This window comes from Sarcophilus harrisii, chromosome 6 (genome assembly GCF_902635505.1).
Source record: "Sarcophilus harrisii chromosome 6, mSarHar1.11, whole genome shotgun sequence".
Lineage (NCBI taxonomy): Eukaryota > Metazoa > Chordata > Mammalia > Dasyuromorphia > Dasyuridae > Sarcophilus > Sarcophilus harrisii.
Window position 1 is genome coordinate 94,799,262 of NC_045431.1, and position 16,190 is coordinate 94,815,451.

Consider the following 16,190-nt stretch of genomic DNA (forward strand, 5'->3'; position numbering starts at 1 on the left):
TTCCTGAGAGTTTTCAAGTCCTATGGCTCAGAGAATCCAATGATTCCTGAGGGTTTTGAGTCCTATGGCTCAGAGAATCCAATGATTCCTGAGGGTTTTGAACCGACAATCTTTGATGTCCATGAGTCAAACGCCATAACTGCCACGCTCTTTCAATGGTGAGCACAATCAGCAACAGCACCACCGATATTTCTTGGGTCTTCTCCTTTGTTTCAAGGGTCTGCTCCATCTCTCTGCAATGGACAAGGCGAATATGGCTCGTTGGCACCCATCTGATTCCTTCTCCACCTGTAGAGATACAAGCAAACCCTCTCCCCAAAGCAGTTAGCCTATCTGGTCCTTTCCATTCACCACTTTCTGGGTCTCTCCACATCACCTGGCGATTATCTAAAGATAGTGGAGCTGCTTGCACTGAACACTGACCTTCCGTGGGTTATAAAACCTGTCAGCCGAGCCAGTGCATCTTTGTCAAAAATCAAGAAGTTAATAGTATAAAGAGCTAGATTTAGAAGTTCTCTAGGGTTACCTGTGGCTCCCCTTTCTTTTGTTTTGGAGGAGCGTCTTAATATCTCTGTTTCTCCTCTCCACTATTGCCTGTCCTTGAGGATTAAAAGGTATGCCCGTGGTGTGTAAAATCTTATACTGTGCACAAAAGTGTGCAAAATGTTTCAAGTATAAGCAGGACCATTGTCTGTTTTTATTGCTTGTGGCACACCCATAATGGCAAATGCTTGTATGAGGAATTCAGTGACCACTGGGCTGTCTCTTTTGCTGCTGGCATTGCAAAAGTGAATCCTGAAAAGGTGTCTACCACAACATGGATGAAAGACAGACGACCAAAAGATTTATAATGGGTCACATCCATTTGCCAGATTTCATTGGGTCTCAAACCACGAGGGTTCTTCCTGAGGCAGTGTAGGAGCATGGAAAGGAAGGCAAGCCGTACAGGCTTTTACTATGCTCCTAGCTTCCTCTTTTGTTATTCAAATTGTAAACGTAAAGCTCGAGCAGCCTGATGATATTTAGAATGAGATGCCTGAGCTTCTTGGAACAAAGGGGTATTGACCAACATAGTTAGAAGGCTATCTGCCTTTGAATTGCCATCAAATATGGGACCTGGAAGTCCACTATGAGAATGGACATGTAATATATAGATCTTACCTGGATGCTTTCTCACTTGCTCTTGAAGTTTCTTAAAGAGCTGATATATATTAGAGGCTGCAAAAAAAAAAATGTGCAAATCCACATAAGAGAAGCTCAATGGTATTCAAAACTCTTATTCAGTTGTCAACATTGGTTGACAACAATCTGTTGAGAACATTGTGAAAGTATGCAGTCCATCTCTCTAAAATGATGTCTTTATCACTAATCAATGTTGCTCCATTAACATTTACTTAGTAGTTGAGATACACCACAGATTTTTGCCCTATAAATAGCCTACACAGCACTGTGAAAGTGCATTGGATTGTTACTATCAGTGTAAAACTTAATTTCATCTGCCTTCTAGCTCGGCCAAGTATCATGCATTTTTCTATGTTTTGCTTATACTTAATTTTTTTTAATAGCTTTTTATTTACAACTTATATGCATGGGTAATTTTACAGCATTGACAATCGCCAAACCTTTTGTTCCAATTTTTCTCCTTCTTTCCCCACCCCCTCCCCTAGATAGCAGGATGACCAGTAGATGTTAAATATATTAAAGTATGAATTAGATACACAATAAGTATACATGACCAAACCATTATTTTGCTGTACAAAAAGAATCGGACTCTGAAATATTATACAATTAGCCTTTGAAGGAAATCTAAAATGCAGGCAGGCAAAAATATAGGGATTGGGAATTCAATGTAATGGTTCTTAGTCATCTCCCAGAGTTCTTTCACTGGACGTAGCTGATTCAGTTCATTACTGCTCCATTGGAACTGATTTGGTTCATCTCATTGTTGTAGATGGCCAGGTCCATCAGAATTGATCATCATATAGTATTGTTGTTGAATATACTTTACTTTTGATGGAGTTAAATTTTTTCTCCTTAGAGATGGATAAAATATCATGCTGGTAACTCCTATGAAGTTCTAATTTCTTTTTTTTTTTTTTAGCAGTTTCTTAATTTTCTCATTAATTTTACCAAACAAATCTTGGTGTTTATGAGTGTTCTGGCCCTGGTGAGTAAAAGAGATGTTCCACACCAATTTTCTGGAAGCTGCTCACCTTCTTTTTTTTTTTTTTAAATCAAATAACTAAATTAGCAGAGCAAGGAAATTAAAAGCTATGCTTTACATAGTACTTTCACCTTTTTTTGTTGTTTGTTTTTTTTTCCCCTCAATTTTGCCCTTTTGATCTGATTTTATTGCTCAGCATGACTATTGGAATTTGAAGAATTGAACATGTTTAACCTACGTTGGATTGCTTGCTGTCTAGGTGAGGGGGTAAAGGAGGAGGGAGGGGAAAAAAGTTTGCATCACAGGGTTTTGCAAAGGTGAATGCTGACTATCTTTGCATGTATTTGGAAAAATAAAAAAAAAGTTATTATAAATTGATATCAAAAAGAGCTATGCTTTACTTGTGTAAGGATGGGTATCAATTGAATCCAATAATCAATTACCTTAGCCTACTGAAAATAACAAAATTCAACATCTCAGCTTTATGAAGTGAAAACAATCAATTAATCGGAGGAATAAATTGTTTCTGTACAAGAACTGGAAATCTAAATTGAATCAGTCATATGCTTTAGACCAATGTAAAAAGTCTTTAATTACTTTAAGACTGCTTGAAAGTAGTCCTTGGATGAAATGAAATGACATCACACAAGAAGATTAACATTTGCTTAGGAATATATTCACAATCTATGTGTTTTTCTCTTTTGAATAGCATAGCATTCCAATTTAGAATCCCACTTTTTAGTATATAGGAATTACTGTTGCAAGCCTTTCAGCTTGTACCTGAGTAGAAATTTTTTGGGATTAAATAGAAGATACCTAGTCTTTAGCCCCAGTCCAGGTTCCTCCTCCTGCCCTCCAACCTTTGGTCAAAATAAAGAAATTATGGGTTACTATCCGTGATTTTTCAAATGGAGGTTCCAAAGTAAAAATAACATAGAAGAGAAAGAAGTCATGGTAGAGGAGGTGTTTTCAATATGAAAAGGCTGCTGTGGTAAAGATGTCCAGAGAGTCAGGGGCTATTGAGTTAAAGGTGAGCATGACTGGCATAGGTCCTTCCTCAAATGGAGATTCCTATCTTCTTCTGAAGAGGAACTCAACAATTAGTGGAGCAGAATTCGGGAATAAGGTGTTTCCAGTATGAGAAGGCTTCTTCCTCTTAAGGAACATCTTAAAAACCCTAGCAGAACCTTCAGAAGCTGTTATTTATACTTTTTGCTATAAGAGATTTTTGTTTTTTTGTTTTTAAACTTGAGCTAACTTTTCTCTGGTTTCTGTATGGAAGAGAATGTCACAGGATTGTAGGTGGATAGTTTATAGCAACTATATCACTGAATTCCACTGTTTTAAAAACCATCTCTTTCTGAAAACTAATTAGATATGACTAATTAATTGATATCAAGTGATAATAATTGAAGGAAGTACATCAGCAGGAGGTTGTGAGATATAGCATTCAATAAACATCCCATGACTTTTGTGAATACTTCTAGATCCCCAAAAGAGGGAGTGGTAGTTCAACTGTTTGTCCCCAACCTGCCAGTATTTGTAGAAACTGGGATAGTAGCCTCCAAATCCATGCTGGAGGAAAGGAAGAGAGGGAGGGAAAGAAGCAAAGGATGAAGGGAAGAAAGAAAGAAGAAAGTGAAGGAGAGAAAAAGAGAGGGACACATACATGGAAGGATGAATGGAGGGAGGAAGAAAGGAAAACAATCCTTTATTAAGTTTTCAATATGTGCCAGGCATTGTGCTGACATTTAGGGATACAGGTGTAAAAAGAAAGGAATTCTGAGTCTACAGGACCTTATTTCTAAAGGGACAGGAAACACACATAGTAAGAGTGGTAACTAGGGAGATGAATTTTAGTCTGGAAAGTCAGAAAGATTAGTGAATATTCTTTCCAATAATATTGATTTAATTGTAGTTAGCAGATGAAGAGGGAAGGAGTGTCTGTCCATGGAAGCATGGCAGGAAGATGATCAGAGTGTATTATGGTTTATCTGGGGGTATATGAGCATAGGAATAATAATTCAGGACTACTGATCCCTAGAGAGGGAGCTAGAACTCTCTATTAGATTAGGCAAAGTGCAACAACATAGGAGGAGGTTTCATGATATTTTATAGAGAGCATTGTAAAATTCCTGCCTAATTCCCTGAGAGATGAAGAGACTTGGCCAGGATTATATCTAGCATATTGTCTTAACATAGTGAGATGTTAATAGTTGTATACTTAGTTAATGGTATAATTAAGTGATTTTAGAACTGTTTGTCAGACTATTCCCAATGAATAACCTTTCATTTTTATTATCTTCATGATGGAATTTAAGCTAATTTGGCATTTAAGTCTCTTCACAATATGGCTATCCTCCACCTTTCTAGATTTATGATTTTTAAGTATTCCTATTTCTGTTATAACTACTCTCCAAAAATCTCTAAACCTCAATGCCTTTTTATGCACTATCCTACTGTGGGCCCAGTATCCTTTATCTTTATTTCTTTTTGTCTTCCTCAAAGTAGTGCAGGAGCAATAGCCTTTCTTTTTACTGTCCTTTGTCCTTCTTCACAAAAGTATTAGATATTTGCATATTTCTGCATAGTACATCTAGATGTCAGGACAGTTTTATTCTTTCTTTGGTACCCTTTACACTTAAAATTAAACTTTACAAGCTGTAGGCACTTACTTGAATCAATTAAATTGAATTAAAATTAAGTGATTAGACAAGGAGAACGTGAAAGAAGCAGCTAGAGGAGAGAAAGTAGGAAGTCACCTTAGGGAATGGTAACCATAATTCAGTTTAATTAGAGCTGCCAATTAAGAAGCACTTATTAAGAGACTGCTGTATACGAGACATTGTGCTAGCAAAGACAAAATGAAATAGTTCCTGCCCTCAAGGTTCTTATATTCTCTTTGGGGACAGCTTCTACATATATGAGCACATATATGCTAAAGAGGATAAAAACTTGTTCTGATTTCCCTGGTACAGGAAACTCTTCTATGAAGAAGCTCCCTGTATGATTAATATTGGTACCTATCCTGCAAGTCTCAGTTGTCTGAGACATGTAGTTGAATAACCTGTCCAATGTCAGAGTCAGTATGTATCAAAGTCAGGGCTTATCCTTGATAATCATGGCTTTGAAGCCACATTGCTTCCACAGAAATCTTTATTTTGTTTGTTTGTTTGTTTTAAGATATAAAAATGTGAGTAAAGATTAGAAAAGACTTTATGTAGAAAGTATAACTCATGGTGACTTTGAAAGAAAATTTGATGTTAATGTTAGTAATAGTTAGCATTGGTATGGTGTTTTAATGTTTGCAAAATGCTTTATAGATTCCTGACCCTCACAAAAACTCTGTAACATAGATGCTATTATCATCTCAATTTTTAAGATAAGGAAATTGATATTCAGAAAGGTTGATTCTTGCTCCAAATTATAGAGCTCCTAAGTAACTGAAGCCAGATTAGAAATCACTTTTCCTGGCATCCTATCCAATATGTTATTCATTATACTGCAATACCTTTCTCAGATACAGAGTATGAGGGTCATCCAGCAAAAAGAAAAAAAAATGGATAGTCATGTGTGAGGAATAGTAGCCAGCTTGACTGAAGTATGCAATATGCATTCATAATAAACCTTTAAAGGAAGGGTGGAATCACATTCAGAGGAGGGAGTGAGAATAAGCATTTTATAGCTACTATATACTAGCCACTGATACTAAAGAGACTTTTACAAATATCTCATTTGATTCTCACAACTTTGAATAGGAGGAACTTTGACTCTTGAACAGAAGAGCTTATGTAGTTTTTAATTCTAGAGATAACAGTGAACTCTAGCATTTTATTAAGTAGGACAGAGTCAAACTGTACTTTAAGAAATTCTTTTTTGACAATTGGAAAAGGTGTGGAGATGGAAGGGCAATGAAGTAGTGGAAATTTGAATAGTAAGAAGAGATATAAAGGGAAACTGTGGGAAGAGGATTGATAAGAAACTAATTTGGAAAAGTAAGCTATTCATGGATTGTGAGCAACTTAAAAAGCAAAAATGATGATGACTTTGGATATCATTCTGCAAATACGGTTTCTTGAGTGGTAAACATGATTGGAGCTTTGTTTTAGGCAGAAAACATTCATGCATGTAGGATTAGAGTAGGAGAGAAACTGGGGATATGGATACTATTTATAAGGCTATTGCAAATTCCATAAAGATGGCAATGAAGGACAGAAATGTGGGGACAGTGGGACTGGATTTGAAAAGGAAAGAATTAATGCCAAAAATATTCCAGAGGAATGGTTAACAGGGAAGCAGGTAGTAGACATAGTGGTCTTGGAATCAGGAAGACTCATCTTTGCAAGTTCAAATCTGATCTCTGACACTTAAAACCTATGTGACCTTAAGTAAGTTACTTAATTTTGTTGATCCTAATTTCTACTTCTGTAAAATGAACTGGAGATGGAAATGACAAATTATTCTTGTATCTTTGCCAAGAAAACCCCAAATGGGGTTTTAAGGAGTGGAACATGACTAAAAAGACCAAGCCAAAAAATAATTAATAGGACATGGAGCCTGATAGGAAATTTTAGGCTTGAGGAAGGAAAAGAAGTCATACAGAGGCAAGGAGCCTGAGGGACTTAGAAGGTATGTAATGGTATTAAGAGAAAGAGGAAAATGTCAAGAGGAGAACCATTCTTGGAGTGCAAGATAAGGACTCAACACTGGTGCCTAAGAACTTTGCCAAGTATTTTGAACTTTTGAGCATTTGATGTTGCCTTTGATATATTCCTTGTAGCTTTTCATTCCTATTGAGAACTTTTTTATCTAAAAATTTTTCCATCTACAACTATTCCTTTTATGTTTTGTGATACTGTATCTGAGGAAATAATGTCAGTTATTTCTTCTTTAGTGCATTCCACTGACATTTCTTTTTCCTATAGTCTTCACAGAGTTAAAAATTAGATGACTTCTTTGTTTATTTTTGTGAACAGTATAAATATTGAAGCTATGAATTGGCTTATTGAAAATTTGTTTTTTGAGAAATGAGATGATATAGTGTATATAAATTTTATGCAAATTCTACATTTTATATATATGGGCAGCTGAGTGGTACAATGAAGAGAATGATGTTTGGTCCTGGAGTCAAGAAAATTCATCTTCCTGAGTTCAAATATGCCCCCAGACTCTTACTATCTGTGTAACCCTGGAAAAGCCAGTAAACCCTGTTTGCCCCAGTTTCTCAAGTATAAAATGATCTGGGGAAGGAAATTATAAACCATTGCAATATCTCTGCCAAGAAAATTCCAAATGAAGTTATGAAGAATTGGACATGACCAAAAAAGACAACAATGATAAAATGAATGTGTGTACATATATGCACGTTCATATATCTATTTATCTATATAGAGAGATACATATGTATCTATGTTGGTGCAATCTCCTCTCATGAAATCATCCCTAGTACCTCTGCCATGCTAGTGTACTCTCTAACCTCAGTCATGGAGATATATAAATATATAATTTCCAGTCCTGTGATTTTTTTCATTTTAAGCATTTTCCATTAGTAAACCCTTCGATCAGTGAAGATTGACGCCTTCTCTACAACTTAGAGTCTCAGGCAGTTGCTTGGGGCATATAGGATATGTGAGAGATAGGATAAGAATCCGCTCTTCTTGACTTGGAAAGCAGCTGTTTGTCACCCAAATCAGACCACCATTTAATCTCAGATTACATGGTAATATAAATTCACCTGTAGACCTGTTATAGCTTTTCATTCAAATGAAAATTCCTTGAGTATAAGAAATTCCTTTTTTTTTTCTTTCTGTTTCTAGGATCTAGCACAATGGTTGAGATATTTTTATAATATTTTGTAAGAGTATTATATACACATTTTATATTATACAAATGTTAACTCTCTTGTGTCTGGGTAGTATATCCACATATATTGAATATACACACACATACATACCCACACAGAAATATAATTAGATTAATTTTAACCTTAACTAGCACCTGAGAAAGAGTGGTATTTAAACACTTCCTTGTGAAAATTCTTAACATTTATATTATTTATTATCTTTTCTGGCAAAACTATTTAGAAACAAATTAATTGGCTAATTAAAATAATTGATCTCCTTGTTTTTAAATTCTGTACTCTCCAATCTGCCCTCTATATTTCTGCCAAAATAATCTTCTTAAGGCAGGAACCTGACCATGCTAATGCCCTATTGCATATTGACTCTTAAGATGAAAGGCATACTTCTCAGTCTAGAATTTAGAACCTTTCAAAATTTTAGTCCAATCGACTTTATCTAGATATAGGTTGCATTTATCTATTTCACACAGTCTCTATATTGCAGCCAAATTAGGCTATTATTTATCCTTGAACTTGATATTCCTTCTTTTTTCTTTGTCATTACTCAGGTTGATCACCTTTGTCTATTTTACTTTACTTTTTGTATCCCTGGCTTCCTTCAAATTTCAGTTCAATTGTCAATATGAATAAGGAAATTTTGCTGGATCCTTTTCCTCTCCTTTATACACCTCCTTCCCCCTACACACAATTGTCAGGACATTATCCTCAGTTTATTTTTTTTTAAATCTGGGGTCTATCATGGCCCCTTAATAGAATGAAAATTCCTTAAGTCCAGGCCCTGCTTCATTTTTTCTCTTTTTATCCTCTACCTGTAAAGTAGTAATTATCTAATAAATATTTTCATTTGAATCATGTTGTTATATTTTAACTAAGAAATCTAAAAATCTCTAGTTTTGACTCTGCTTTATTTTTTAAATTGAATTTTCTTTTCAGATTTGTATTCTTTTCTTTTTTTTTCCCGTGGCAATTGGGGTTAATTGACTTGCCCATGGTCACACACCTATGAAGTGTTAAGTGTCTAAGGTCATATTTGAACTCAGATCCTCCAGGCATCAGGGCTGGTGCTCTATCCATTGCACCACCTTGCTGCACCCAGATCTTCACTCTTTTGCTCCAGCTACAAAAGTCAAGATAAATTATTGTCTTCCCAAGCTAGAAGCTATTATTGTGGTAGGAATAATTGAATTGAAAAAGCATACTATATTTATTTTAAAATATACCACTGTTGTAGTCAACGATTTTGAGTTTTTCTGGTTGAAGCAATTATTATTTTCTTTGGTTTTGTTTTTGTTTAGAGAAAAATATCTTTTACTTGGACATTCTGCCTACAGGGAAACATCATAAGGTTAAGATACTGTGTACTCATAACATTTAAAAAATTCTACCAATTAGAACTAGCCCAAATTGAGGCATTAAGGTCAACAGAGTGAATTAGATTATCACTTGTCATAGATGTTTTAGAAGAGATGGTTGGTCATTTTTGGATTGGACAAACAGCCCTCTGAGAATCTTTCTAATTCTGAAATGATTTGCTTTTTATAAAACAGGCATTTTGTATTAAGAAAAAGCAGTCCCAGATTCTTTGACTTATATTCCTGTAGTTTCCATTTTACTGTACAACTACTGAGTGCCCTACGCTGAATACATTCCTCTTTTTTCAATATCCTTTCTAAAATGCAGGGCCTCTCATTATTGAACACAAAATAGATAATTTTGATTTTATTAAGTTAAAAAGTTTTTGTACAAACAAAACTAATGCAGACAAGATTAGAAGGGAAGCAATAAACTGGGAAAATATTTTTACCTTCAAAGGTTCTGATAAAGGCTTCATTCTAAAATATATAGAGAATTGACACAAATTTGTAAGAATTCAAGCCATTCTCCAATTGATATGGATGTGAACAGACAATTTTCAGATAAAGAAATTAAAATCATTTCTAGTCACATGAAAAGGTGCTCTAAATCACTATTGATTGGAGAAATGCAAATTAAGACAACTCTGAGGAATTACTAAACACCTCTCAAATTTGCTAAGATGACAGGAAAAGATAATAATGAATGTTGAAGGAGATGTGGACACTAATACATTATTGGTGGAATTGTCAGTGGATCCAATCATTCTGCAGAGGAATTTGGAACTATGCCCAAAGGTCTATCAGAATGTGCATACGTTTTGATCCAGCAGTGTCTCTACTGGGCTTATATCCCAAAGAGATCATAAAGGAGGGAAAGGGACTCATATGTGCAAAAATGATCATGGCAATCCTTTTTATAGTGGCAAGAAACTGGAAACTGAGTGGATGTTCATCAGTTGGACAATGGCTGAATGGTATATGAATGTTATGGAATATTATTGTTCTATAAGAAATGATCAGCAGGATGATTTCAGAGAGGCATGGAGAGACTTACATGAACTGATGCTAAGTAAAATGAGCAGAACTAGGAAATCATTATACATGGCAACAACAAGATTACACAATGATCAGTTCTCATGGATATGACACTTTTCAACAATGAGATAATTCAAGCAAGTTCAATGGTCTTGTGATGAAGACAGCCATCTACACCCATAAAGAGAACTGTGTGAACTGAGTGTGGTTCACAACATAGCATTTTCACTCTTTATTGTTGTTTGCTTGCACTTTATTTTCTTTCTTATTCTTCCCTTTTTGATTTGATTTTTCTTGTGCAGCAAGAAAATCATATAAATATGTATATCTATAATAGATTTACTTATATATTTTACCATGTTTAACATATCTTAGATTACTTGCTATCTAGGGAAAGGGATGAGTGGAAGGGGGGAAATTGGAACAGAAGGTTTTGCAAGGGTTAATGTTAAAAATTTATCCATGTATATGTTTTGAAAATAAAAAAAAAAAACTTTAATAAACAAATAATAAAATGCAGTGCCTAGAGCTTACCAACATATGGCAAATTTGTCCTGTCCAGGAAAAAAATCCACAGTGAGATTATAATCTCCCTCAGTTTGGATAATGAGATTTGACTCAAAAAATAAGAGATCCAAATCTTATACATTATTCAGATTATATCATCAATCATTTCCTTGATAATATAGTCAAAATGTAGAAAACATGAAGAATATTAGTTAATATCACAGAAATTAAATTTATTTTATCTTAATTATCAAGCATTTATTACAGTTTGTTACTTATTGTATAAACCAAGAACAAAGCATTAGTTAGAGACACCATTTAAGAGGGAAGAATCTGAGTATATGGTGATCAGATATTTTGTCATGGCTCCTATGAATAGGAGTTAGTCTTCTGTCCTTAGGGTGAGCCAATTCTACTTCTATAGTGAATGGCAGGGGGAGTAGAGGGAGGAAGGAAGGGAGGGAGGGAGGGAGAGAGAAAGAAAAGTAGGAAGGGAGGAAAGGGGGAAGGAAGAAGAGAGGAAGGATCCTAAATATAAGATATTTCTCTAATGTCAAATGAGTTTAATGGAGGAACTGAACCATATCTATATTGTTAAAACATATAGAATTGTGGCATACAGGGAAGATATCTCTCAGATTCCCTCCCAAGAGACAAATCTGCAGTTAGAGTTAGTTTTATTGTGTTTCCAAGGGCATTCTGAGATGTTTTGTCATCTTACCTTTCAGTTCTTATAAATGTAACCAGACCCTCACTATCACAAAAACTACAGTATATTTACTGTAATTTTTACAGTATAATTAAATAAAATTGAGTTGATTATTTTGTACTTTGAGTTGTTTTGATATCTTTGATTATATTAATCTTTTAGGGTTTGTTTTCTATTATTAATTAAGGATATTAAGAGTTTCAGATAGGGAATTCTTTTCTTGATTGTATTTTGTTTATTTCTTTTTCATAGTCTTTAGTCAGATTATGATGGCCAACTTTTCTATTTTATATAGTAACTTGATCTTGAGGGACATCTCCAAATATCTTTCCAAATGCCATTAACTATTTTTGCAAGCCATTTCTGCCATGTTGGTGTTTGATACCCGCTTTTATGATTATTTCTATACTGATCTTCCCTTCTTCATATGTCCCTTATTGTGGCAACAAGCATATCATATAGCAAAATGTATAAGAATCAAGATGCCTCCATTAAATTTTGTGGAAAAATATTTTTTCAATAATGATAGCAGATATCAATTTTTTAAAAAAATTTCTCTGTTTTGGTATTAGTTTTATTTGGGCCATCAGACTTAAGTTGCTTTTTTTTTTCTTTTAGAAAACTATATTCTTCATGTTTCCATCTCTTCTTTAAAATCATTCAAAATATTGATAATATTTTTATCATTCATGTCATTATTAATTAGCATATAGAATTTATATTAAGTTGTAGAATTGTACTAATTTTAGGTTTTTCCCTATTTCCCTGTTCATATTTTAAGTAACAAATTTATTTCCATTAAACAGATCTAATCTGAGTTTAGGAAAGAAATATCTTCCTATGATTTCTAAACATTGATGAGAATTTCATTATTGTGTGACTTAGAGTTGAGGATAATGTTGATTTAATGTGGGGAGCCAGCACTCATCTACAGGTGATAAAGCCATAAGGCCATACTGGTGATAAGGCCACATTCCAAAAGACTGCCCTAACCTTGAATAGGAATCTCTTAATCACATCATGGAGTTTCCTACATGACCAAAGACCACCTTAACCTTGAATAGGCAGATATCTAGACATCTAATCACATCCTGGAGCTTCCTACTTGACCAAAGACACCTGATCAGCTCATCCTTGGGCGGGAAACCAATCCTTTGTCTAGGACCCCCACCCTGTACTAAGTTCGCACAACTCTGCTGCTATATATACCTGTACTATTGCACTAATTAAACGAGGCTTCATCAGATTGTTTTGTCTTGCCTCCTTCTTTGTGTCCCCTCTCTCTTGCCCTTATCTCTTTTCTTCCAGGGTCCACACACTCTGCCTTGTGGGCCGAGACAATTTAAAATGGTACAAAATCATTTTCTGTAACTATTCAAATTTGTAATTTAATTGTGATGTAATGTTGGTGCATGATAAAAAGTTCAAATTTTCATTTGTTTCATAGACAAGTATACAATTGGTTTGTTGCTTAGTGGCATTTTTGGCAAAGCTTTTCCAACAGGTGCTGGTTTTATTTGGTTGCTATATAATTTGCCTTATGTGATACAATGAGAAAAATAACAACCAATGATTTGATACAGTTTCTTCCCCATTTTTCTAAAGTCCTTATTTTAAGACAGCTTCTGAAGAACAGAACTGAGGACAATAAATAGGATAAATATTCTCCCAATCTTACAAGGAATTTAATGTAAGGTGAAAGTCCCAGTGCATTGTGTGGAGGATATAGATTATTTGTCTAAATTGGAAGTAAATACATATTCCCTAACCCTCATTAGAATACATCCTTCTTTCATTATATTTATTTTATTAATTGTTAACTGATCAGTTGATTGATTCCCTCGGGATCACCACTTTCCCAATCTAGGTTTTTGGCATTATGGAGTGTCACTGACTAATTTTATTGGTATATATATATATATATATATATATATAATATATATTATCATTTTTTGGTAAAATGATTAATTATACAAAAATTAGGTTAGGTCTCTTGAACTTTATAAATATCACAACCAAAAGATGGTCTACTGTTTCTGTTATCTTCCATGTCAAGTTGATTATCAGAATGGTTCTAAAAATGTTAGTTTACAATTTTCCCCATCCTTACCTTTTTTTTTTTTTTTTAAGATTCCTAGGAGCAGTTAGTTCACCCTGCTCAAGACACTAATCCAATCAGTGATGTTGCCAAAGATTAATCATCCAGTTTTTCAGGATACCTAAAAGGACTTTGCTATTACTGTATTGGTCTCAGGTATTGCAGATTCCATGCTACATATTACCTTGAATTTTATTCTATTTTTCCACTGCTTTACCTCTTCATCATATAGATTATGATGGGCTGGGTATTATTTCACTGATTGCTATCTAACCATAAGAGTCTCTATAGTTAAAGTTCTCTGCCCAGAGTCAGGAAGACCAAAGTTCAAATCAAGCCTCGGAAACTTTACTAGCTATGTAACCTGGGACAACTCATTTAAATTCTATTTTCCTCATCTATAAAACGGGGGCAATAATAACACTACCTCAGACTGCTATTGTTAGAATCAAATGACATATTTGTAAAGGACAATATATTGGGATATAATAAGTGCTTAATAAATGCTTGTTGCTTTACTATTGCACTGTTTTTAATTTTTAAAAAATCATCCCACATCTCTAGCAAAAAGTCTTTTATACAGTCATCATTCATTCATTGGGCTTTTGCTGCCTAATGATTCAAATGAGAAAAGAGTCCCTGTTGGGTATCAAATTTATTTTTCAGGAACCAGAAGACAATTTATTTCCAATGGTATCATTTAAGTATTAAATTTGAAATTATGTAAAATGACTTTCATTCTATTCCTGATCTTTTGTTTTGAATTGAATTTAGTTGTGGAAGAAAATTGACATCCATGGAAACTGAAAGGAGCTTTTTATATTTTATTAAATTTTATTTGCAGGTAAACAGGATGCAAAAACTGAAGTGGTTTTAGGTCATGCACACACTACTCAGTTTCATACCCACAAAATGAAGCATGAATCGTTGATTAATCACCTGATTTTTAGCTCTGAAAACAAAATGAAGCTTTCAAATATCTCTTGCTTTCTGTCTGAGAAGCACATTATGCCTATGGAAAAAAATATATCTTGTGGAATGAATTACATAAAAAGTATCATCATTTATGATGAGCCATCATTTCCCCAGAGCTTTGTTCTCCAGGCGGTTCCAGACTCTTAGAGGCCACTTGGAGTTTCTTCCTTATTTACATTCACAATTTGGCCACTGAGAGTAAGGTCACCTTAAAAAGGCATCGGTGGTGACTGATCCCAGAAAAACACAGCTCCTTTCATGTGACTGAGCTGCTCTGGGGATAAACAGCTCCTTCTTCCCTTTAGGGTTGTTATCTATTCTTTTTCTTATATACAAAGAAATAGTTGTGCTTTTCCACCTTGAAATGACTGAAAGGAGGGAAAACATTAAAGTCATTTTAGACAATATTACTTGCACCCATTCATTATTATGGGCAAATTGTCAAAGCTGAAACCAAAATTGTTGTTTTCTAGATTAATTTTCCCCCTATTGTATCACATAAGATCCTGGGCAATCTTTTGTAACTGCCCCTAATCCTGACCCCTCGGGTTTACCCTCAGTTCCTACAGTTTTGTTTTTTATTTTCCTTTGAGATACTCCTCCTTTCCCCTAACTTAATACCTTCTCTTCTTCCTTTTAACTTATAGGAAATGTTGTTGTTTGCCTTTAGTTCTCAAACAGGACAATGATACTAGGAAGGTGATACCATTACATGAAATAAATTAGATTTAAGTGAGGAAGGGCTGTGCAAGGTCAGCTGCTTCAATTTCTCCTCCAGAGCTATTAGGATCAGGACAACAGCAAATATCCTTGTATGTAGTAGGAGACAAAGCTATGAGCCTAAGTTTGACCAAAACAATGCTCAGTCAATAATTAAGATAAGAAATGAAGTGAAAATAGTCTCTTTTACATAGTCAAAAAAAACCAAAAACCCAATTTGGAAGAACCTCAGGGTTTCTGGCCAAAACAGAAATGATAGCTATTTACACTGAATCTGAGGCAATCTAGGCCCAAATAATGAAGAAGTGGGATTTGGACTGGGACCTATTGAAATGACTATTTTCAAGGCATACAGGCTGGATGTTGAATCAGGGAAACATGAGTTAAATATCCTTCAGACACTGGCTAGTTGTATGACTCTGGGCAAGTCACTTAATCTTTCTCAGCCTCAATTTCCTCATCTGTCAAATGAGGCTCATGATTGGCACCTACTTCTTTGTTCTTTTTTTTTTTTTTTTTTTGCCAAGGCAATTGGGGTTAAGTGACTTGCCCAGGGTCACACAGCCAGGAAGTATTAAGTGTTAAGTGTCTGAGACCAGATTTGAACTCAGGTCCTCCTGACTTCAGGGCTGGTGCTCTATCCGCTGCTCCACTTAGGTGCCCCAATTGGCACTGCTTCTTGGAGAGGTTTGAAAGCCACATGAGATGATATTTTATAAAGAATTCATTTTATATAAGTACTACTTATTTTTAAATAGATATCTCAG